Source organism: Ranitomeya imitator, chromosome 2 (genome assembly GCF_032444005.1).
Source record: "Ranitomeya imitator isolate aRanImi1 chromosome 2, aRanImi1.pri, whole genome shotgun sequence".
NCBI classification, from domain to species: Eukaryota; Metazoa; Chordata; class Amphibia; order Anura; family Dendrobatidae; genus Ranitomeya; species Ranitomeya imitator.
The window spans coordinates 278,525,706-278,550,989 of NC_091283.1; the positions used below are offsets into that span (position 1 = coordinate 278,525,706).

Here is a 25,284-nt window from a genome sequence, read left to right on the forward strand (position 1 = left end):
AACACCAAGACAGAGAAACCCTGGAAAATTCACAACACTGCACGGGCGTCCCCACCTATGCAGGTATCACAACACTGTACACGTGTAAGTACAGGTTCACCAGTTTATGCTTCTATCTTAGTCATGTTTCTCTGGCCTTATATAGTGATTTGCACTATGTATAACTTTGGTTTCACTCTGCCCTTCAAGTGGCCAGCTTTCAAAATAAGATGAGACCAAGATATCAGTCATACATCAGACAATGGGCCATAAATAATAATAATAATCTTTATTTATATAGCACCAACATATTCCACACCGCTTTACAGTTTAACAGTTTCAAACACAACAGTCATAGGTAACAACATTAACAATACAATGAAGCAAAATAAGACAACCCTGCTCGTGAGAGCTTACAATCTACAATGAGGTGGGGGAGATACAAAGTACAGGTGTGTATTTACAGTGATGGTCCAGCCATCTTCAGGGGGTGGGGGGTAGATGGAGATAGTGAATGGGCTACACACACAAACATGAAATGACTTTGATTAGTTAACATGGTAGGCCGCTCTGAACAAATGTGTTTTGAGCAAGCGCCTAAAACTATGCAAGTTGTGGATGGTCCTAATATCTTGGGGGTAGAGCATTCCAGAGGATTGGCGCAGCGCGGGAGAAGTCTTGGAGTCGGAAGTGGGAGGTACGGATTAGTGAAGAGGTTAGCCGAAAGTCATTTGCAGAGCGCAGAGGTCTGCTAGCCCGATAGACGGAAATGAAGGAAGAGATGTATGGGGGTGCCACACTGTGGAGAGCTTTGTGGGTGAGAACAAGTACTTTGAATTGTATCCTGTAATGAATGGGCAGCCAGTGTAATGACTGGCGAAGAGCGGATGCATCTGAGTAACGATTAGCCAGATGGACAACCCTGGCTGCCGCATTAAGGATGGACTGGAGAGGGGAAAGTCGAGTGAGGGGGAGGCCAATTAATAGAGTGTTGCAGTAGTCCAGGTGGGAGTGGATCAGGGCGACAGTGAGGGTTTTTGTTGTCTCCATGGTGAGAAAAGGACGGATTCTAGAGATGTTCTTTAGGTGTAAGCGGCATGAGCGGGCAAGAGATTGTATGTGGGAGGTGAAGGAGAGATCGGAGTCAAACATAACACCCAGACAGCGTGCCTGCTTCCGGGGTGTTGTTATGGTGCCACCCACGGAGAGGGAAATGTCAGATTTAGGGAGGTTAGTAAAGGGCGGGAGCAGAAGAAGTTCAGTTTTGGAGAGGTTGAGTTTCAGATAGAGAGCGGACATGATGTTGGAGACTGCAGACAGTTAGTGGCGTTCTGTAGTACAGTGGGGGTAAGGTCAGGGGATGACGTGTACAGTTGTGTGTCATCAGCATAAAGATGGTACTGAAAGCCAAATCTGCTGATGGTCTGTCCAATTGGGGCTGTGTAGAGGGAGAAGAGAAGGAGGCCAAGGACTGAGCCCTGAGGTACCCCAACAGAGAGGAAGAGGAGATGAAGTGGAGCCAGAGAACAGAACACTGAAGGAGCGGTTGGAAAGGTAGGAGGAGAACCAGGAGAGAGCAGTGTCCTTAATGCCTAGTGACTGGAGCCTAGAGAGTAGGAGAGGGTGGTCAACAGTGACGAAAGCTGCAGAAAGGTCGAGGAGAATGAGCAGAGAGTGGTCACCGTTACATTTTGCTGTCAGAAGGTCATTGGTCACCTTGAGTGCAGTTTCTGTCGAATGTAGTGGGCGGAAACCGGACTGTGATGGGTCTAGGAGGGAATGAGTGGAGAGGTAACGGGTAAGGCGGGAGTATATCAGGCGCTTCAAGAGTTTTGAAATGAAGGGGAGATTGGAGACCGGTCTGTAGTTGTTTATGCAGGATGGGTCGAGGGTAGGTTTTTTTTAGTAATGGAGTAATGAGAGTGTTTGAAGGAGGGGAAAATGCCAGAGGAGAGGGAGAGATTAAAAATTGTAGTTAGGTGAGTTGTGACGACTGGAGAGAGATACTGGAGGAGGTGTGAGGGAATGGGGTCTGTCTGTAAATGTATGACAAGAACTGCTGCTCTGTAATGGTCTGTATGCATTCAGTATATTTCAATATGGACTCAAAATAGCCATTTTTATATTCACATTACACATGGTTACTGTGATTGTCCACTTAATGACCAACACGTGGACAATCGATTGTGCTCAGGGATGCTACATTTGCTTGACGGCTCTCTGAGTGAATATTTGAGGCTGAGCCCGAGTCCCACACTGGCATGGTACATGTGCTACCGATACACAGGATTGCTGGCCCTACTTCTATCAGGATTTCCTCCACTTCCTACTTCAGTTCCTGCAGCCCCTACTGCTAATCTATCATCTTTTGATTTGCTATCTCCGAGCACGTTGTCCACATCAGCCGGAAGCTGGAAGCTCTGCAGCATTGTCTTAGCAAAGTGGAAACAGACTCCGCTGAACCTAATTTGGCTAGGAGAGAAACCGCACACCGCTGCAGAGTTATTTAAAAGAAAAACAGACCAGACCCATCTGTGGCTCTATCCGCAGACCCTACAACCTGCTATGGTGGTGTGTGATAATGGGTGTAACCTGGTGGAGATTCTGAAGGTTGGCAAGCTCACACATGTACCATGCTTGTGTAAGGTGACTGAGTGAGGTAGTTGTGGGCAAGTTGCTGCCTATGCACACTCTGGCACACTACAGACTAAACGTGTCCCAGTCCCGGAGTGCTGCTGTGTATGGGGTGCATCACACTTACTTGTGGCCCATAGGCCTCCACTGTCTCTATGCTCCCATCTTCCAGAACTTTTGCAGTAAACAATCCAGGGGACACTGAATTTGTTAAATCAGTCAAACGTTTACTTGACAGCTTTTGGTCATTACAATCAGGCATATAGGATAGGGCCCAACGGGTTAAGGTTGTCATGGTTTACTGGGTTCTCGGGTTAGGTAGTTGCAGGGTTAACTTGGATGGCCTCTTTCTGGGTCTGGGAGGCTTTTTACTGCCTCACTGAGGCCAATCTTTGTCATTTATACTCTGAACCTTGGTTGAGTGTGTTTGACCCTGGTGTGTGTCTGCTTTGTGCATGTACTACTGTCTAATTGTTTGGTTTCTGATCTGGTTCCATCCCTGTTGTGATTCTTGCCTGCCGTTTCTGTACCGTCTATTTACTGATCTCTTGCTACATCCTGACTATTCTTCTGACTGCCCCTGTGTACTGCGCCGACCTCTCTATGTTTGACTTTGGCTTGTGTGACTACATGTTTTCCTGTCACCCCTTTTTACATCCCTGGGGTGTCTTCTCCCTTTTGCACTTTTCCCCCAATGCCACTGCAGCCCCGCGCTGTGGGCTCAAACAGCGGTGCTAGGCTCCGCCCACCCCTCTAACTCACGGTCACGTGACCGCAGGTCCTGTTTACCTTCTCTTGAGTGCCCAGCTCCTACAAGCACCACTGGTACCGCTCTCATGGCTCGCCGGGGTCACAGGCTGTCCCCAGCACCAGCCATCCAGGCCAACCCCCTGTTCAGCTGCCAGTGAGTGCCCATCGGGTCGCTAGTCCTGACAAAGGTCTTGACCACAGGTATCGGACTTGACCTTAGCCCTAGTTCTCAGTATGGGCAGAGCCTCTCTCTCGCAAACTCTGCTAGCACTAGAACTTCCAGCACAAGCAATGCACCCGAATTCCATCACCTCCTGCCTCTGAGAGTTTAAGTCCTTCTTTCCCTGTAGTTCTGTAGGCTTAGAGCACCTAAAGGCCCCGATGTCCATCTCGTGGTTCCCAAGCCTACTGATGGATTCGCATGGAAGGATGTTTGACCATGCAATGCCTTGAGTAACATGCTCTCGCTGTCACCACACTTTATCTAACTGAACTGACACTTAACTTGGCACTAACCCTCAGTTGCTGAAAACCTACAGAGTTGCCAGAGCTTCTGATCAAGGTATGTGGCATGAGCGCCCATTTTCACAAGTCAGCTACCGCTTCTCTGTCAGTGTTGCAGCAGCACATGCAAGTGCCAGCTCACCGACTGGTGTGCGACATGACCATGCATTGGAATACGATGAGAAAAACACGGCACTCAGTAGATATGAGGGTTGGCGGTGCTCAAGTAGGGTGTCCACCCCGTATACTAAAGATGAATGAAACTTGGCACTCGATTTTTGAGAAGAAAAGCTTCTTAGTTTATTGATGCATCCAGACAAACAAAACTGCTAAACGTTTTCGGTCCACACCGGACCTTCGTCAGAGCGTTTCTTAGACATTGACTGGGTGAGGAAGCTAATAAGCCTGAATGAGCGTCAGCCAGAGCATGGAATATAGGAGCTGCAGTCTGCTGCAGGATCACAATGGAAGGTGAAGCGCCAAAGGAGAGGCACACAGCCTGGAGGAGGTAACGGCGCTGGAACCTGAGCGCTAGTAGTGCAGAGAAGAGGAGGCTGTGTGCCTCTCCTTTGGCGCTTCACCTTCCATTGTGATCCTGCAGCAAACTGCAGCTCCTATATTCCATGCTATGGCTGACGCTCATTCAGGCTTATTAGCTTCCTCATCCAGTCAATGTCTAAGAAACGCTCTGACGAAGGTCCGGTGTGGACCGAAAACGTTTAGCGGTTTTGTTTGTCTGGATGCATCAATAAACTAAGAAGCTTTTCTTCTCAAAAATCGAGTGCCAAGTTTCATTCATCTTCATGCATTGGAATGCCACACTGCACATGCTGGCAAGGCTTTGTGAGGAACAGAGACCAGTTGTGAAATACCTGCTCCAACATGCTTGTGGGTATTTTGGTCAAACTCCGCACATAACAACTGAAGAGTGGACATGGATGTCTGACATGTTAGTAGTTCTCCAAGACTCTGAGAACTCCCCAAAGATGGTGAGCAGTTATGGCGCCATCATCAGCACAACGATCCCGCTTCTGTGCCTACTTCAACAGTCGCTGCTGACAAACATGAAACTTTGCATGCAGACCAGGTGGAGATGGAGGAAGATATGAGACAGGGAACAGGGATATACTACCCAGCCCAGCCTCATTAAATCTGCTCAGTTCCAATTGGCTAACAATGAGTATGCAGAGGAGGAGGAGAAACAGGAACACAGCAGAGGCTAGTACACACACAAGTTTCCTGCGTGGATGGGCTGAGGAGGGGAATGAGTAGGAAGAGATTGGAGGAGAAGGGAGTAGTCATCCTGGTGGAGACAGGGAAGTGTTGGCTGTAGGAAACTTGGCACATATGGCAGACTTTATGTACCGCTGCCTTTCCAGTGACCCTCATGTTGTTTTCATTTTCACCAAAAAAAGTACTGGTTGTCAGCTGCATAGAGGAACGAGACGGGTGTCCGCTCTCCCCTCTTTTGTTTGCTCTGGCCGTGGAACCGTTGGCCGCTAAAATTCGACAGTCCACAGATGTTTTAGGGTTTAAATATGGGTCGATAGAAGAGAAGATAACGCTTTACGCTGACAATATACTGCGATTTTTGGGAGACCCGCATGACTCGCTGAGCAATGCTATGCGGCTCATCTGGGGATTTGGCTTTTTATCAGGACTAAAAATAAACTGGAATAAATCAATTTTATTCATGGTGGATGATGTGGGAGGTGAGCTGGGTGATTCTACGGAAGGGGGTAGACTTAAGATAGCAGACCTATTCAAATATCTGGTGATATTAATCTCTTTGCCAATTAAAAATTACTTGCATAAGAATCTGACACCGGTACTGGAAACTCTTAAGGCTAAGGTAGGGGCTTGGTCTAAGCTGCATTTGTCTGTTGTGGGTCGAGTTAATCTTATCAAAATTATTCTGATGCCTAAAATATTGTATGTTCTTCATAACTCACCTATCTGGATACCACGTGGGAAATTCAAACTGATTAACTCATTATTTAGAAGTTTGGTGTGGGGGAGACAGCACCCACGAATTAGGTTGGAGACGCTTCAGCGGCCTAAAGACGCGGGGGGGTCTGGCCTTGCCTAATCCTGAGATATATTTCCTTGTGGCCCAATGTCAACATTTAAAGTGCTGGGAGCAGGTGACGTCCGCCAACGGGGTACAACTCTTAATAGAAAAGATTACCAAAAGAAGTCCAGCGGTACAGTGTTTAGAGGATGGTTCCCTTGGGATGCTTGGGAAAATATATCCAACATTGCTTTTGATATATAAAATATGGGAAGAGTCAAACATGTTCATGGGGTCACTTGTCTTACCAGGTTTTCTCCACTATGGTTTAATAATAATTTACCAGAATTTTTGGCAATGGGATGTATATCAGGATGGCAGGCTAAAGGGATTCGATATGTTTATCAGATTTTAGAGCGACGGGAGTTGAAGTCCTTTTCGCAGCTGCAGTCTGAGTATGGCCTTGAGACATCCGGGGGTTATCAACATGCACAAGTTCGACATGCCTTTTTGGCTCAGAATAGGAGGGATTGCCTCAAAATCCAAAGTGACTTAGTATTGGAATATATCTGCGGAGCGTGAACATCGAGGGGTGTTATCTCTTCCTTATATAGGGACTTACTCCATACTTACTGGGATATCCGTTTGGGGTGAAGGCTAAATGGGAAAGCTAGTTGGGTCGCTTGGAGGATGAAACATGGGAATCTGTTTTAGAATGGATACCGAAGCTATCAATGAATGAGCCATATACACTTTCTCAGCTTTATGTTATACATAGAGTACATAGGTCTCCGGATGTCCTATATAGAGCTGGGTTGAGACCCGATTCGGAATGCCCAAGGTGTAGGAATGATAATGCTGGAATGTTCCACATGCTCTGGTCGTGTCCGAGGTTGACTGTTTTTTGGTTATTGGTTCTCAGCCGGATAAAAGGGGCGTATAGATGGGTTATTCCAAGGGAACCAGTAGTGTGCATGCTGGGATATGTGGATGTGATAATTGTAGATAACACATTGAAAATAGCAATCGCTAGACTGCTATACATGGCTCGAAAGGTCATATTAAGAAATTGGATGAAAGAGGAGCCTCACTCGAGGGGAGAATACATCAAGTATGTGGGGAAGGTCATAGCCTTAGAAAAGGGAGTATATCAGAAAAGAGGGAAAATGGTTCTGTATGACAAATTGTGGACGCCTTGGTTGGAATTGGGTTAGGAGGAGATTAAGGGAAAATAGGCCTGAGGAGGTTTCGCCTATAAAATAATGGTATATAAATTCATAGTGAAGGACATTATATTATACTAAAGTATATAATGCTACAAGACATGTTAAAAGAAGGACGTGAGCTGTCTAAGTGGGAACGGGGGGAGGGATGGGGATGAAGGGGGGTGGGATGGCTAAAGGGGGGTTAATGCTGGGGGGGAATTGAAAAACACATGTGTTATTGTTAAATGTTTATTGCATTTTATAAATCAATAAAAATCTATTTGATTAAAAAAAAAAGTACTCTTTGTACACCCTGCTAATCCCACGCTACAAGGAGAACTTTGCATCTCTCCCTTCTGAGGTGGAAATATGACCCCGAGGCTACAGGGTCTAGGAGAGGGGAAAAAGACAAGAAACAGGGTGCAGATCTAAGTACAGATTATTTTGTTCAACTCCATTTTCAAAGGCTAAATTGCTCACCTTTGATGTGGCTTGTATCATGGCGTATCGACCTTTGTGGTCTGAATGAGATGCCTTGTCTCCCTGATATGCAGCTATAGTCTGGATACAACGGATCTCTCAGCCAGGAGACACTGTGGTGAGAAGTTCAGAAAAAAAAGTTCATCCAGTCTGTTCAGCGCTCCCAGGTAACAGGCACCAGGCAGGGGTATTACAAATCTTCAGTAATTTATTTAAAATAAAAAACAATATATAGAACAACGCGTTTCGGCTATATGCTTATTAAAAATAGCCTTCCTCAGGTATGATATTGCTTTATAGGTTGCTAGAGTTATATAGTCTACACAGGTCCACGTGAATAATCAATTATGTTAATTGATCAAGACCTGGTGGTTCTTCATTAGTTTATTTGCCGCTTAGTGGTTTTCAGTATATAGCCTTAGCTTATCCGTGTATAAGTTTAAACAGTTAAAATACATAATAAAATATAAAAAACACTTGTATTTATGCTAATTAATGGTTTTAAGTGTTTTTTATATTTTATTACCGTATGTATTTTAACTGTTTAACCCCTTTACCCCCAAGGGTGGTTTGCACGTTATGGACCGGGCCAATTTTTACAATTCTGACCACTGTCCCTTTATGAGGTTATAACTCTGGAACGCTTCAACGGATCCCGGTGATTCTGACATTCTTTTCTCGTGACAATTTTCCAACTTTGAATTTTTATGCAATTAAATCACAGAGATGTGTCACACAAAATACTTACGGTAATAAGTAACATTTCCCACATGTCTACTTTACATCAGCACAATTTTGGAACCAAAATATTTTTTTGTTAGGGAGTTATAAGGGTTAAAAGTTGACCAGCAATTTCTCATTTTTACAACACCATTTTATTTTAGGGACCACATCTCATTTGAAGTCATTTTGAGGGGTCTATATGATAGAAAATACCCAAGTGTGACACCATTCTAAAAGCTGCACCCCTCAAGGTTCTCAAAACCACATTCAAGAAGTTTATTAACCCTTCAGGTGCTTCACAGGAATTTTTGGAATGTTTAAATAAAAATTAACATTTAACTTTTTTTTCACAAAAAATTTACTTCAGCTCCAATTTGTTTTATTTTGCCAAGAGTTACAGGAGAAAATGGACCCCAAACCTATAAAGTAATATCATACCTGAGGAAGGCTATTTTTAATAAGCATATAGCTGAAACGCGTTGTTCTATATATTGTTTTTTTTTTTAAATAAATGACTGAAGATTTGTAATACCCCTGCCTGGTGCCTGTTACCTGGGAGCGCTGAACAGACTGGATGAACTTTTTTTTCTGAACTCCCTTCTGAGGTGGAGAAGTATACTAAAATGGTGCTATACCAGAAGTCCAGAAAGAAAAGATGTTGACAAAATTCCCATCAGACAACGTTAGCAGCAGGGGGCAGTTTGCGCAACCAAGGAGGAAAGGCGAGGGAGACACACACCAGGTACAGCAGATGCAGGGGTACACTGTCAAAGGCCTGGTCTAAGCTCATGACACCCTCCCAGCATCCAGGCCCTGATATCTGAGTATTTTTGACAAGGATGAAAAAGTTTTTAAATATGAACAAGCAATACCTGGCTGACAAAACCAGCATACTCCATAATTCCTCTGTGACCCTCAGATGTCAAGTTTTATATATATATATAAATATATATATATATATATATATATATATATATATATATATATATATATATATATATATATATAATCTAGATCTCAAATTCGGTTTACTTTAAATTCAAATTTTTTAATAAATACTTTTTAAATTTTGCCTTATATACCAGTTATTATACAGTAAATTGTGTAACATTTTTTCCCTGTAAGCTATAATTTCTCTATTCTTGAATGACAAGTTTGAGTCCCTGTGGCCGCATGTTTTGCGACTGTTAGACAGCCACAAAACATGCGGGAATTACCAAGCCACATACTGTAATTATTCCAGAGAAGTTTCACCATTAGTTACTCATGTTTTACTGATGAATATATTGGAGTTTGATAATTTCAGTAGATATTATTGTCTATACTCAGTTTTTGACTACAGTAGTTATTTCCCCAAATACTCTAAATGTAACCACTTCCAGCTGCCAGTTTTATCTTCCTCATCCGGTCCCATATTTCAAATTTGATATGTGTTATTTTATGTGGTGATAACATTGGAATTCATCAAAAAGTGTAATAAGAAACTAATGGACCTTGCAAACAATTTTCTCACTTCTCTTGAATCCAGCAATACCTATATACGGTTGTATTCCACTGTCTGGGCACATGGCGGGGTTAAAAAGAGAAGGAGTGCCATTTAGCTATTCGAATCTAAATCTTGCTGGAATAGTTTGGAGACCAAATATATTCGGGGCGCTGTTCATGGTCACCTGGCAGCTCAATAGATGGCTACTACAAACAGGATTGGCGCTATCTACTCCGTTTTCCATATCCCAGGGATTCCCTTGCTCATCATATTCCAGGGAATTTCCTTGCGCATCATCCTTTAAAGGATATACATGGATTTGGACCTGCCCAAAGAGCCCTAGGCTTGGGCCACATTTTTACCTTCTGTTCTGTTGCATGACATGGGAAGAAGAATATTCAGGTTGCCGGGTCAGAACCAGGAAGGCAGAGAAAATACCTAATCAGAAGATGCAAGAGTAGTCCGTAAACAAGTCCGAGTCGCAACAGGTAATTAAAACAGAAGCCAGGAGCTGAGCACAGAGGACTGAACCAGAGGAGAACAAGCTTGTGTCTGGCACCATCCAGCAGCGCTGATATTGCTGGTTTGATTTATTGAAGCAATGTTGATTTTCAAAAAACTTTGAGCCGTAAAATATGGGGAAACCTGTTTTTCCACTGACCGATGATGGACCTGAGTGAGGACTTAATATCAGATGACTAAAGTTTTTATTGGTATTATTTTTGCCTGCAATACAGTTTGGTGGCTTTTAATTCGATATTTGGGAAGCAGAGATCTACTCGTGCATCTTATGAGGTTTTCTATTGGCCTGTGAGCTGTCAATGTCTTGGTAAATCAATATTTTACTTAACTTGCTATATTTACAGACAGTTTAAGTAGAAAAGTTCAAAAATATAAGTCAAGGATATTTTATTTAAAATTTGTTTGATTTTATTCTTGGCAGATGGCTGTACCAGGAGACAAGAGGAACAGCTGATATCTTCAATTTTTAAATCAGATGATCTTGAGATTCCACAGCATACAATTAAAGTAAATGCCATTACTCCAGATATACCATCATCCCTTCACAGCGATGATCTCTCATCTGATCCTTTCAAACAGGTCCTGTCTTCTGATTCATTACAGACTATTAAGGAAAATCAAAGTCACAAAATAAGCATTCAAAAAGTAACTGGTCCTAAAGCAAGAAAATCATTTTCAAGTTTAGAATATGGAGAGGGTTTTCGTTTTGAAAAATCTTTTGTAAAACATCAAAAAATTCACACAGTAGAGAATTACTATTCTTGTTCCAAGTGTAGGAAATGTTTTAATAAGAAATCACATCTGGTTCATCACCAGAGAACTCACACAGGGGAGAAGCCATTTTCATGTTCAGAATGTGGGAAAGCGTTTACAACTAAATCAGATCTTCTCATTCATCAGAGAATTCACACAGGGGAGAAGCCATTTTCTTGTTCAGAATGTGGGAAATGTTTTACAGCTAAATCAAGTCTTCGCAATCATCAGAGAATTCACACAGGGGAGAAGCCATTTTCATGTTCAGAATGTGGGAAATGTTTTACAGCGAAATCAAGTCTTCCCAAACATCAGAGAATTCACACAGGGGAGAAGCCATTTTCATGTTCAGAATGTGGGAAATGTTTTACAAGTAAATCACATCTTCTCACACATCAGAGACTTCACACAGGGGAAAAGCCATTTTCATGTTCAGAATGTGGGAAAGCATTTAATACTAAATCAGATCTTCTCAATCATCAGAGAATTCACACAGGGGAGAAGCCATTTTCTTGTTCAGAATGTGGGAAATGTTTTACAGCTAAATCAAATCTTCTCAAACATCAGAAATTTCACACAGGAGAGAAGCCATTTTCATGTTCAGAATGTGGGAAATGTTTTAACTGTAAATCGATTCTTGAAAGACACCAAAGAACTCACACAGGGGAGAAGCCTTTTTCATGTTCAGAATGTAGGAATTGTTTTAAAACTACACCACATCTTATCAGACATCAGCGAACTCACACAGGGGAGAAGCCATTTTCATGTTCAGAATGTGGGAAATGTTTTACAACTAAATCAGGCATTCTCAAACATCAGAGAACTCACACAGTAGAGAAGCCATTTTCATGTTCAGAATGTGGGAAATGTTTTAACTGTAAATCGATTCTTGAAAGACACCAAAGAACTCACACAGGGGAGAAGCCTTTTTCATGTTCAGAATGTGGGAATTGTTTTAAAACTAAAACACATCTTATCAGACATCAGCGAACTCACACAGGGGAGAAGCCTTTTTCATGTTCAGAATGTGGGAAATGTTTTAACCGTAAATCGAATCTTGAAATACACCTAAGAACTCACACAGGGGAGAGGCCTTTTTCATGTTCAGAATGTGGGAAATGTTTTAAAGATAAATCAGTTCTTCTCAGACATCAGAGAACTCACACAGGGGAGAAGCCTTTTTATGTTCAGAATGTGGGAAATGTTTTATCTGTAAATCGCATCTTTATAGACACCAAAGAACTCACACAGGGAAGAAGTCTTTTTCATGTTCAGAATGTGGGAAATGTTTTGTGAAGAAAACATCTCTTCTCAGTAACAATAAAAGTCTCATAGGGGAGAAGCCTTTTTTATATATCCATGGTAACGAATGGCTCAGTACTTGCTCAGGATTTGACGCTGGTAAAATCTGCACCTGAGGTCACTGGCAGGTCACCTGCATTTTTTACATGTGTATTTGATCCGTTTTTTCATTGCATATGTTTTTGTGTCACTTGGAATAAAGCTAATTCACAGCTGGCTTCTGGGAAGGAATTAAAAAGTGATTTTCTGTTTATAGCTATATTGGGATATGTTCTCACAGTCAGTATACACGGCGGGTTGGGCCCTGCATTCATCCGCAATATCCAACCTGCAGCATCCAGCTGTAACAGCATAGTGGATGGGATTTCAAGAAATCCCATGTCCACTAGGCGTGCACCGACTCTCATGGCTCACACGCAGAGACGAACATGCAGCACGTCTTTCCAAACCGCAGCATGTCAATTTATGTAGTGGAGACTCTTCATCTCCGCTGGGTAAATTTCCCATTCACTATCATCAGATGTGGTAAAACCACAACATCTTCCTTTTCACATGCGTGTTATTTGTGGGAACGTAGCTTACTTCGCATGTGTACTAATTTAAATAATGGTGAATCTTATGACACAGCCAGAAATACATGACACAGGAAGTGAAGTAAAGCACACAGAGGTCCTTTCCTTTTTAATAAATAAATAATTAAAAAAATATGGCCTTGGGTCCTGCTATATTAATTAACCAGCGAGAGTAAGGCTGGCCTCACACTAGCGAGTTTTATGGACGTATGAGCGCATAAAATACGTCCGTAAAACTCGCCTAACAAACGTCCCAATTATTCTCTATGCCCCTGCTCCTATCTGCCGTATTTTATTGATCAGTATTATACGGCTTTCTACGGCCGTAGAAAATCGCAGCATGCTGCGTTTGTCACCGTATTGCGCAAAAAAATCGCCAATGAAAGTCTATGGAAGCCCCAAAAATACGGATTACACACGGACCAGCAGTGTGACTTGCGAGAAATACGCAGCGCTGTTAGAGAGAAAAGCCGGCAATTCAGTGCGGTGTACACTAAAATCACACTGACAGCTTACATTAGAATAGGTAGAATAAATGTGTACACATAGAATAGGTATATATATATGTATATATATTATTATTTCATACAGCCCTAGATAGCTTTAAAGCCGGTAATTCAATTACCGGCTTTTGCTATCTCCTTCCTAAAACCCGACATGATATGAGACATGGTTTACATACAGTAAACCATCTCATATCACCATTTTTTTGCATATTCCACACTACTAATGTTAGTAGTGTGTATATGCAAAATTTGGGCTCTGTAGCTATTAAAATAAAGGGTTAAATGGCGGAAATAATTGGCGTGGGCTCCCACGCAATTTTCTCCGCCAGAGTAGTAAAGCCAGTGACTGAGGACAGATATTAATAGCCTGGAGAGGGTCCATGGTTATTGCCCCCCCCCCCCCTGACTAAAAACATCTGCCCCCAGCCACCCCAGAAAAGGCACATCTGTAAGATGCGCCTATTCTGGCACTTGGCCACTCTCTTCCCATTCCCGTGTAGCGGTGGGATATGGGGTAATGAAGGGTTAATGCCACCTTGCTATTGAAAGGTGACATTAAGCCAAATTAATAATGGAGAGGCGTCAATTATGATACCTATCCATTATTAATCCAATAGTAGTAAAGGGTTAAAAAAAACACACATTATTAAAAATTATTTTATTGAAATAAAAACATAGCTTGTTGTAATAATTTATTCTACGCTCAATCCTTCTGAAGACCCTCGCTCTGTAACAAAGTAAAAATAATAAACCAACAATATACATACCTTCCGAAGATCTGTAAGGTCCCACGATGTAAATCCATCTGAAGGGGTTAAAACATTTTGCAGCTAGAAGCTCTAGAGGCTAATGCAGCTGCTCCTGGCTGCAAAACCCCGGGGAATGAAGGTAAAGTAGGTCAATGACCTATATTTACCTTCATTTGCGGTGAGGCGCCCTCTGCTGGCTGTTCCTGGAGCATGGGAACTTTCCTAGAAAGCTCCCTGGCTTGAGTTCATAAGAGGGCGCCCTCTGCTGTTTGTCCTCATATGAACTCGAGCCACTACTATATACAGTATATATGTATGTTGTTTTTTTTTTTATACACATGGATCCCTTGTATAGCCGTATGTCGGTTTTGCAAGCCTGCGATAAAAACACGCGGTACGGATGCCATACGGATTACATACGGAGGATGCCATGCGCAAAAAACGCTGAAACACCCTGCCTACGGAGGAGCTACGGACCACTATTTTGGGGAGTTTTCAGAGTATTACGGCCGTAAAAAACGGACCGTATTTTCATACGCTGAGTGTGAAGCCGGCCTAAAGCAGACTACTGGGACTGTTATTTCAATCTGGTAAGGATCCAAGATCCAAGAATCTTACCAGCCTGATATTACCAGGCCGCAGCAGTCTACTTATCTTGGATGGTTAGCAGAAATAGTGGGATCCCCTCAAAAAAAAAAACGGCGTGGGGTCCCCTTATTTTTGTTAACCAGGCAAGGAAAAAGGAGACAGCTGCGGCCTGGTATTCTCAGGCTGGTGAGGCCCATGAATTTTGTCCCTCACCAGCTTAAAAATAGCAGCCCCACAACTGGCATATCCAAAGATGCGGTAATTGTGGCACTTTACCCGGCTCTTCCCACTTGCCCTGTAGCGGTGGCAAGTGGGGTAATATTTGTGGGGTTTATGTCACCTTTGTATTGTCAGGTGACATCAAGCCCATGGATTAGTAATGGAGAAGCGTCTATATTACACTTATTTATTACTAATCCTATACTTACATGGTAAATAAAGACACAGCCAGAATAAAATCCTTTATTAATCTTAATTAATCATACTTACTGCATCGCCTAATCCCTGAATCCCTCAATCTCCTGCAAGCAAAATAAAATGATAAACCAACACAAATACTTCCTGTCCGCTGTAGTCCATTACCGAGTGTCTCACGATGAGTCCAGCTCTGCTACATCTGGATGCCTTTGGCTGAATGGTGACATTATGCTACCATCCAGCCTGACATCCAGACACAGCGGAGCTTGTAGATGACCACCGGAGATAACTCTGTCTACAGCGGTAACCTGCAAGGCATTTCTCGCGGTCAGCTGAGCTCATCGCGAGAACTGCAGTGGATGCGATGTTGCGGCTGAAGCAAGATAAGACATTATTTATATTAGTACACATGTGTAGTAAGCTGCGTTTCCGCACTTACTACGCATGTGACTATAAAGATAACACGATTTTACCGCATGTAATGATAGTCTATGGGAGCGTCTCCACAACATAATGGACATGCTGCGCTTTGGAAAGACCCTCCGCATGTTCACTTACACAGGGCTGCCGCAGGTGTCTCTGAATGCATAGTGGAGATGGGATTTCTTTAATTCCCACCCATTATGCTGTAACATCTGGATGCTGTGGATGAACGCATCATCAAATCCGCAGCGTTTACTGACCGTGGAAACATACCCTCAATGTTGTACATATTTTGCTTGAAAATCAACTCTTAAAAAAAAAAGCTCCATTGTGTGACTGCTCTGAAGTTCATTATGTTCAGATGTTGGAAGTGATTTAACCGACAACATCCCCTTGTCATTCCTCATGTTTGGCCTCATTAAAATAAAAACACTCATCTCTTCTGTGCCGGCGCCGTTCCAGCGGTGTCAGGACCCACATTCCCGAGGCTCACTGAGGGTGTTACATCACATGAGCCCTGCTCCCAATCACTGTCGGCTGTACTGTTCCCGCCTTTGGATGTATTGAATATCAACTGGCAGCCAGGGCGGCGGCTGCTCTCTGACTTCCTCCTGATGTTTGATTTGTCCGAAGGTGGGGGATGGTGACGCCAGTGCTGATTGGGGGCAGGTTTTACATGATGTAACAACCTCACATGAATCCTGGGAACGCAAGCGCCGACACTGCTGGAAAATGCCACACAGAGAGAATCCATTACCATACCTGGAGTGTGAAAAATGAATTAATGGAAAACCATATTATATGTTATTGACAAATTGTACAAAAAGATATAACAGACAGTCATATAATTGAATGAGAACGGGAGATTACTTTATAACTTACCATAGGTTTTTGACTATAAGACACTGTTATAAAAAACATTAAAATCCATACAGCAATACCTGCCTATAAGCCCCAAATCAGTAGTGGTCAGATCGCTGACTCCAGCCATGTCATGATCACTATCTAAATGGAAAGGTAAAATTGCGATAAAAAACATAGCGGCGATCTTGAACTTCTGCGGTCTGCAATGTTGGGAATTTTATAAAATCCTAAAGGGCTGAGAACATCCCACAACCCGGCCCACGTGAGGTCATCAATGAGGGGTGTCTGGGTGTAACTTAGGTGCTGATAAAAGGTCAAGGCTAATTATGATCTGGGTTCATGCAGAAAGATATATATCAGCGTATGTACGATCCTGTTCACTGGATGTTGCCAATCGCAGTGCTCTCCTTCGCTAAGACAAATCATCTCTGTGATCACCATAGTAAGTTTCCTGTGTTAATCTTGTTTATTTCATACTCTGCATATGATGTATTGTTTAACCTCTTTGTAAAATCTTTTTTATAAATGAGATACATTTTTCTTGAATTTTTCAACATACAACAAAAGACAACACCCATCCAAACCCCCTCCCCCTCCTTGTTCTGGACCACATAGCAATTAGCAAGTATCTTATTATATTAATCAACATATTTAATCTGAATACGGCAATCTGCGCACTCATGTGAAAATAAACATTATGAAAGATATGTCCCAAGTCTCCAAGTTCTTTAGTTTTCACCTGAAACAGGAAGGACATTATGGGAACAGATTTTATATGCTTCACTCCAAGGACGTTAATCAGACATATCTCTCTCGATACAAGTAATAATATTACCCAGCACCCCCACATAAGGAAATAATATCCATGCCTTGGTGAATTTTCTAATCCTCTCAAATTTTACAGAATTAATGCTGGGCTCTCCTCTTTTTATATACTCCTTCCAGACGTAGCAGTTGATTCATTTTTTCCATAAATTCCCTAAACGTAAGTGGTGCCCTGTCCTAGTGTGCTGCTATAATTTTCCTGGCTTGATATAACGTTCTTGTAAGTGCCAACTTTGTTTGCATCTTCAGCAACCCCGTCCACAAAACCCAAGACACAAACCAGAGGATGTGTAGGAATCACAACCCTAAATACCGTGATTATGTGGTTTATGACTTGGTATGCCGGAATTTGGGAGTCCTGTGTACCCGATGCAGCACGTACATCTGTGACAGCCTTTGTGCCTCACTAGTGGACAGCTGGGGAATCGAGGATAATATGTCATCCCACTGCTCATTTTCAATTACCCCGTAACGACTGCCGATACGCCTTTTCACGGCGGCAATTAAGGGTACTTAGACAACAGCACCGCTTTTTAACGGCACCTAGGAAAAAGTATATAGCGCCCCCCACAGTCGGAATTTCTCCAGGGTCTTGGTTGCCGGGAGTAGCCGAGACCCCAGAGAATATGACCCCAGAAAATATGATCACACATCAGGGGAGAGAGAAATAGGGTCCCCGATTCCCCCCCCCCCCCGTACCTTCCGGTGTCCCTGGGTCCTCCTTCCCCCCCTCCCCCCCATGGCCTTCAGCGTCTTTTTCCGGTAAGACAATGGCAGGTGCACGCGCAGTGCGTCTACCGAGATGAGATGTGGCGGCCAGCACTCGGCAACAAAAGCAGATTTTTCCTATCGGTTCATTTTGATCACTGTGATAGGGTCTATCACAGTAATCAAATGAAATAAATAGTAAATAAAAACCCCCTTTGTCACCCCCTTAGGGAACAATAATGAAATAAAAAATATATATTTATTTCCATTAGGGTTTGAATTGCGCTAAAGTGAATTGGGCTAAGGTTAGGGTTGGTGCTAAAGTTATGGTTTGGAATATGGTTAGGGTTAGGGGTGTGTCAGGGTTAGGTTTGTGGTTATGGTTAGGGGTGTGGTTAGGGTTGGGATTAGGGATAGGGGTGTGTTGGGGTTAGGGTTGGAGTTAGAATTGGGGGGTTTCCACTGTTTAGGCACATCAGAGGTTCTCCAAACGTGACATGGCGTCCGATCTCAATTCCAGCCAATTCTGCAGTGAAAAAGTCAAACAATGCTCCTTCTCTTCTGAGCTCTGCCATGCACCCAAACAGTGGTTTACCCCACATATGGGGTATCAGCGTACTCGGAACAAATTGGACAACTTTTGGGGTCCAATTTCTCCTGTCACCCTTGGGAAAATACAAAATTGGGGGCTAAAAAATCTTTTTTTTTCACGGCTCTGCGTTATAAACTTACTTGGGGTTCAAAGTTCTCACAACACATCTAGATAAATTTCTTGGGGGTCTAGTTTTCAAAATATGGTCACTTGTGGGGGGTTTCTACTGTTTAGGCACATCAGAGGCTCTGCAAATGCAACATGGCATCCGATCTCCATTCCAGCCAATTCTGCATTGAAAAAGTCAAACGATGCTCCTTCCCTTCCGAGCTCTGCCGTGCGCCCAAACAGTGGTTTACCCCCACATATATCAGGGGTATCAGAGTATTCCGATAAAATTGCACAACAAATTTTGTGGTTCATTTTCTCTTTTTACATTTGTGAAAATAAAAAAACTGGTTCTGAAATAAAATGTTTGTGAAAAAAAGTTACATGTTCATTTTTTCCTTCCACAATGCTTCAGTTCCTGTGAAGCACGTAAAGGGTTAATTAATTTCTTGACTGTGGTTTTCAGCACCTTAAGGGGTGCAGTTTTTAGAACAGTGTAATTTTGGGGTATTTTCTGTAATATAGACCCCTCAAAGTCACTTCAAATGTGAGGTGGTCCCTAAAAAATGGTTTTGCAAATTTTGTTGTAAAAATAAGAAATCACTGGTCAACTTTTAACCCTTATAACTTCTTAGCACACAAAAAAATTATGTTTCCAAAATTGTGCTGATGTAAAGTAGACATGTTGGAAATGTTATTTATTAACTATTGTGTGACATATCTCTCTGATATAACCCCTGAATGACCCCAACTTTTTTCGGTCTTGCATTTTTCGCTCCCCTTCTTCCCTGAGCCATAACTTTTATTTTTCCGTCAGTATGGCTGTGTGAGGGCTTATTTTTTTGCAGGACGAGTTGTACTTTTGAACGACACAATTGGTTTTAGCATGTCGTGTACTAGAAAATGGGAAAAAAATTTGAAGTGCGGTGAAATTGCAAAAAAAGTGCAATTCCACACTTGTCCGATTAGGTTCATCCTTTTTTTTTCGTGGTAGATCAGGCGATTCTAAACGCGGTAATACCAAATATGTGTTTGTTTGATTTTTTGTTTTAATGTTTTTTTATTTTGAATGGGGCAAAAGGGGGGTGATTTGAACTTTTATATACAGTACAGACCAAAAGTTTGGTCACACCTTCTCATTTAAAGATTTTTCTGTATTTTCATGTCTATGAAAATTGCACATTCACACTGAAGGCATCAAAACTATGAATGTGGAATTATCTACACATGTGGAATTATATACTTAACAAAAAAGTGTGAAACAACTGAAAATATGTCTTATATTCTAGGTTCTTCAAAGTAGCCACCTTTTGCTTTGATGACTGCTTTGCACACTCTTGGCATTCTCATGATGAGCTTTAAGAGGTAGTCACCGGAAATGGTTTTCACTTCACAGGTGTGCCCTGTCAGGTTTAATAAGTGGGATTTCTTGCCTTATAAATGGGGTTGGAACCATCAGTTGTGTTATGCAGAAGTCTGGTGGATACACAGCTGATAGTCCTACTGAATAGACCTTTAGCTGCTTTTTTCTTGCCATAATACAAATTCTAAGTAAAGAAAACCGAGTGGCCATCATTACTTTAAGAAATGAAGGTCAGTCAGTCCGAAAAATTGGGAAAACTTTGAAAGTATCCCCAAGTGCAGTGGCAAAAACCATCAAGCGCTACAAAGAAACTGGCTCACATGAGGACCGCCCCAGGAAAGGAAGACCAAGAGTCACCTCTGCTTCTGAGGATAAGTTTATCCGAGTCACCAGCCTCAGAAATCGCAGGTTAACAGCAGCTCAGATTAGAGACCAGGTCAATGCCACACCGAGTTCTAGCAGCAGACACATCTCTACAACAACTGTTAAGAGGAGACTTTGTGCAGCAGGCCTTCATGGTAAAATAGCTGCTAGGAAACCACTGCTAAGGACAGGAAACAAGCAGAAGAGACTTGTTTGGGCTAAAGAACACAAGAAATGGACATTAGACCAGTGGAAATCTGTGCTTTGGTCTGATGAGTCCAAATTTGAGATCTTTGGTTCCAACCACCGTGTCTTTGTGCGATGCAATAATGGTGAACGGATGGACTCTACATGCCTGGTTCCCACCGTGAAGCATGGAGGATGGTGTGGGGGTGCTTTGCTGGTGACACTGTTGGGGATTTATTCAAAATTGAAGGCATACTGAACCAGCATGGCTACCACAGCATGTTGCAGTGGCATGCTATTCCATCCGGTTTACGTATAGTTGGACCATCATTTATTTTTCAACAGGACAATGACCCCAAACACACCTCCAGGCTGTGTAAGGGCTATTTGACCAAGAAGGAGAGTGATGAGGTGCTATACCAGATGACCTGGCCTCCACAGTCACCAGACCTGAACCCAATCTAGATGGTTTGGGGTGAGCTGAACAGCAGAGTGAAGGCAAAAGGGCCAACAAGTGCTAAGCATCTCTGCGAACTCCTTCAAGAACCTAGAATATAAGACATATTTTTAGTTGTTTCACACTTTTTTGTTAAGTATATAATTCGACATGTGTTAATTCATAGTTTTGATGCCTTCAGTGTGAATGTACAATTTTCATAGTCATGAAAATACAGAAAAATCTTTAAATGAGAAGGTGGGTCCAAACTTTTGGTCTGTACTGTATATTGTTTTTTTTCTTCATATTTTTTAAAACTTTTTTTATACTTTTGCCTGCTTCAACAGCCTGCATGGGAGGCTCGAAGCTGGCATAGCCTGATCTGCTCTGCTACATAGGAATCACAGCAATCTGGCATCAACAACCATAGAGGTCTTAAGGGGACCTCTGATTCTCATGCTGATGCATCTCTGACCCCTGATCATGTGATGGGGCACAGCGATGCACGCATTTCCATCCCGATGGCTGGAAGCGCTATTCACGATTCCGCCCACTCCTACTGTGGGCACATGTCAGCTATTCAAAACAGCTGACATGTCCCAGCTTTCATGTGGGCTCACCGCCAGAGCCCGCATCAAAGCGGGGGTTCTGTCCTCGGATGTACTATTCCGTCTGATGAGAGAAAGGGGTTAAGGGCATAAAAATTAAAAGTTTGAAAATTATCATATCGAAGAAATTTTACCACTAGCATGAAGTACAATATGGCATGAAAAAACAGTCTCAGAATCATCGGATCAGTAAGTGTTCCGTAGTTAGGCCTCTTTCACACTTCCGTTTTTACAATCTGCATAGGATCCCCTAAAATGTTGAAAAGATGAATTCTGTGCTGATTGTAAAAAGCGGATGCACTGGAGCCTTTTTTTGACCGTTCCAGTGCATCCTAGAAGGCTATGTGCACACGTTGCGTATGCATCTTCGCCGAGGTTTTTCGCTGTGAAAACGCATACACAACACAACCCATGATAAAAAATAATAAATTGTTTTTAAAAAAATCGTGATATTCTTACCTTCCGGCATCCCGCACAGTCCCCGCAGCCTTCCCGATGCTCGCGATGCTCCGTTCCCAGTGATGCATAGCGAGACAATGACCTGTGATGACCTAGTGGTCTCGCGAGACCACACGTCATCGGTCATTTCGCTATGCATCACTGGGAACCAGAGATGCCGGCAGCATCGCGAGGGCTGCAGGTGCCGCGCGGGATACCGGAAGGTAAGAATATCACGATTTTTTTGTTTTTAAATTATTTTTAACACTATATATTTTTACTATTGATGCTGCATAGGCAGCATCAATAGTAAAAAGAGAGAGAGCGAGAGAGAATTTCCCTGACGGGAAATTCTTCCGTGCATGCTCAGTTTGAAAAGACGGCATCCGTCACTGGATTTCTGCTTTTCACAGTCAGCTACGGATCCTGCGCCCATAGGCTTCCATTATAGCCAACGACGGGCAGCGGAGGATCGATTTTCCGACGTGCAGTAAAAACGTTCCTCTATGCGTTGTCTCCGCCCGACCGACAGTAATTTTATGACGGATCCAGTGCACGACAGATGAAATGGAAGGCCATCCGTCACAATCCGTTGCTAATACAAGTCTATGAGAACTATAACGCATCCTGCGGACAAAATCGCAGGATGTTCTTTTTCACAAAACGACACATTATGACGGGAGATGAAAGAAGGAAGTGTGAAAGAGGCCTTATTACCTAATAAATTATTGCTCAGCGCAGCATGCAGGATAAATGTGCTCCAACCCTTACTATGATCTTTCGGAGGCAGAATGAAAAAATCAACAGCATGTGAAGGATTGGTTTTATTTATTTTTAAGCCGTTCCTCGTGCAGTATAAGTGATTAGGCGACTTTATGCTTCGGGTCGATGCTTATTACAGCGATACTAGATTTATATCAGGTTTTTATGTTTGACTGCTGTCACACAGTGAAAGACGCATTTTATTGCGAAAACTAGTTTTTGCATATTTTGGCCCACAGAGTCATGTGAGGTCTTGTTTTTTGCAGGACGAGCTGATGTTTTTATTGGTACCATTTTCGGGAACATGACATTTTTGATCGCTTTCTATTCTGATTTTTGGGAGACAGAATGAACAAAAAACAGCAATTCATGAATTGCTTTTTTTCTTTTTTTTTAATACCCTTCCGCATGTGGTAAAATTGATAAGAACAGTTAATTCTTCTGGTCAGTACGATTACAGCAATACCTCATTTATTTTTTCATGTTTTGGCACTTTTACACAATAAAAACTATTTTTATAGAAAACATAATTATTTTTGCATCACTTTATTCTGAGAGCTATAACTTTTATTTTTCTGCTGATGGAGCCATATGGTGGCTTGTTTTTTTGCAGGACAAGATGATATTTTCAGCAGTACAATTTGTATTTACATCCGTCTTTTTGATTGTGTTTTATGCCACTTTTTGTACGGCGGTATGATAACAAAGCATTGTTTTTTTACGGTGTTTACTGAAGGGGTTAACTAATGGGACAGTTTTATAGGTCAGGTCGTCACAGCAATACCAAATATGTGTACTTTTATTGTTTTGTTTTTTTTATTTGCATAAATTTATTTATTGTAAAAATGCTTTTATTTTCTTTATTTAAGAATTTAAAAAAAAATACTTTTACACATTCTAATATTTTTTTAAACGTTTTTTTACATTGTCCCAAGATGGAGCATCACTATATAATGTTAGATCGCTGGTCTGACACTCTGCACTGCAGAGTATCAGATCAGCGATCTGACAGGCAGAGAAGGAGGTATGACAGCACCTGTTCTCAGCATGCGCTCACAAGCCACCTCCCTGCCGGATCCGGAAGGACCCCGCAGCCATCTTGGGTCTCCATGGAGAACATCAGGCCAAGGTGATCGCATTGCCTTGTTCTGATGGAAGCACGCAGGGAGCCCCTTCCCTGTGTGATGCTTCTCTATGCCGCTGTCACTACTGACAGCGGCATCAGAGGGGTTAAATGACCAAGATCAGTGCTAGCACCAATCGTGGGCATTGCTGCGGGGTGTCAGCTGTCAACTGCCGCCGCGCTCAGCGTGAGGCCACACAATCAGTGCGCCGTACTAGTACTGCGGTTTGCGGGAACTGCTGAAAACTTATAAAGACTCCATCCAACTGAATAGGATCCCTGCTCATCGACAGGGGCTAAAGCCCTCTAACCTGAATATTTCTGGCAAATTTGAGTTTTGCCATATAGGAGTAACTGGAGTAAACCCATCAATATTAAGGAGCTGCTTAGTTTTAAGTTTTAAGAACTAGAGTAGTGTTAAAAAAATGCTTAGTCTTAACTTTTAAATAACAAAAAAATAACAGAATTACAGAAAAACAAGTATTGTGCAAGATGTTATCATCTGGGTCTCCTTGTGGACTATTTCCCTGACATTCCACATAGCAGTGGTCAATAATTCCCAGAAATTGTCAAGGACATCTTGTTGTTTTTGTCCAGATTAATGATATGTGTCTGTTTTTGTCTGAATCCACCCAAAAATCCTGAATATTCAGCCAAAATCTCATAAAACGGCAGACATGTGCAAAGCACCCCCACATTCTTCTCTTCTAATTTATCTTGTAGCCCAAGATTTGTATGACAACTTATTGTATAATCCATATTATTGCCAATTTATTATGTAACTCTATATTTCCTTTTGATCTTGGGGCTTTAAAAGCCCAGCCCTAAAAATTAAGAACAGAGACTATTTGGACAGACGAGTGTGTGTCTCTGATTATTGCTTCATCGCTTAAGCACCTAAAAGACAGAATACCTGAGTAGGTTAGAAATCCCTTCTCTAACAGTAGGGAGCTTCGTCTTATTTTCCCACAAATGACCTGCTCCCAAAAATGAGATAATTGGGTTTTCCCCCTGTCACGTGTTACGGAACCACTCAGCACCCAGAATATGTTGTGCAGTTATATGTATGTATAATAGGTTCCTTGTGAGATGCATGTCCCTAATGCATCAGCCCACAGGCTGCGCCCCTGGGCAGAGGGGACACAATATTCCCCTTTTGTCCTCCCCCCACCGTTGTAATTCCCACAGTAAATATCGGCAGGTTCCGACCACCTGCGGCTATTGTAATGTATGTCTGGCCTGCCGTTTTTCTATTGGCCTGCCCTCTGTATCTGTGTGATGTATTCTGTGTCCTGTGAGTAAAG

General features: G+C 42.4%; 1 pseudogene; it reads left to right on the forward strand.

The window, feature by feature from the left end:
- LOC138666921 (oocyte zinc finger protein XlCOF6-like) overlaps positions 1 to 12,566 on the forward strand; it is a 33,355-nt pseudogene extending 20,789 nt beyond the window's left edge.
- Positions 12,567 to 25,284: the final 12,718 nt, after the last annotated feature.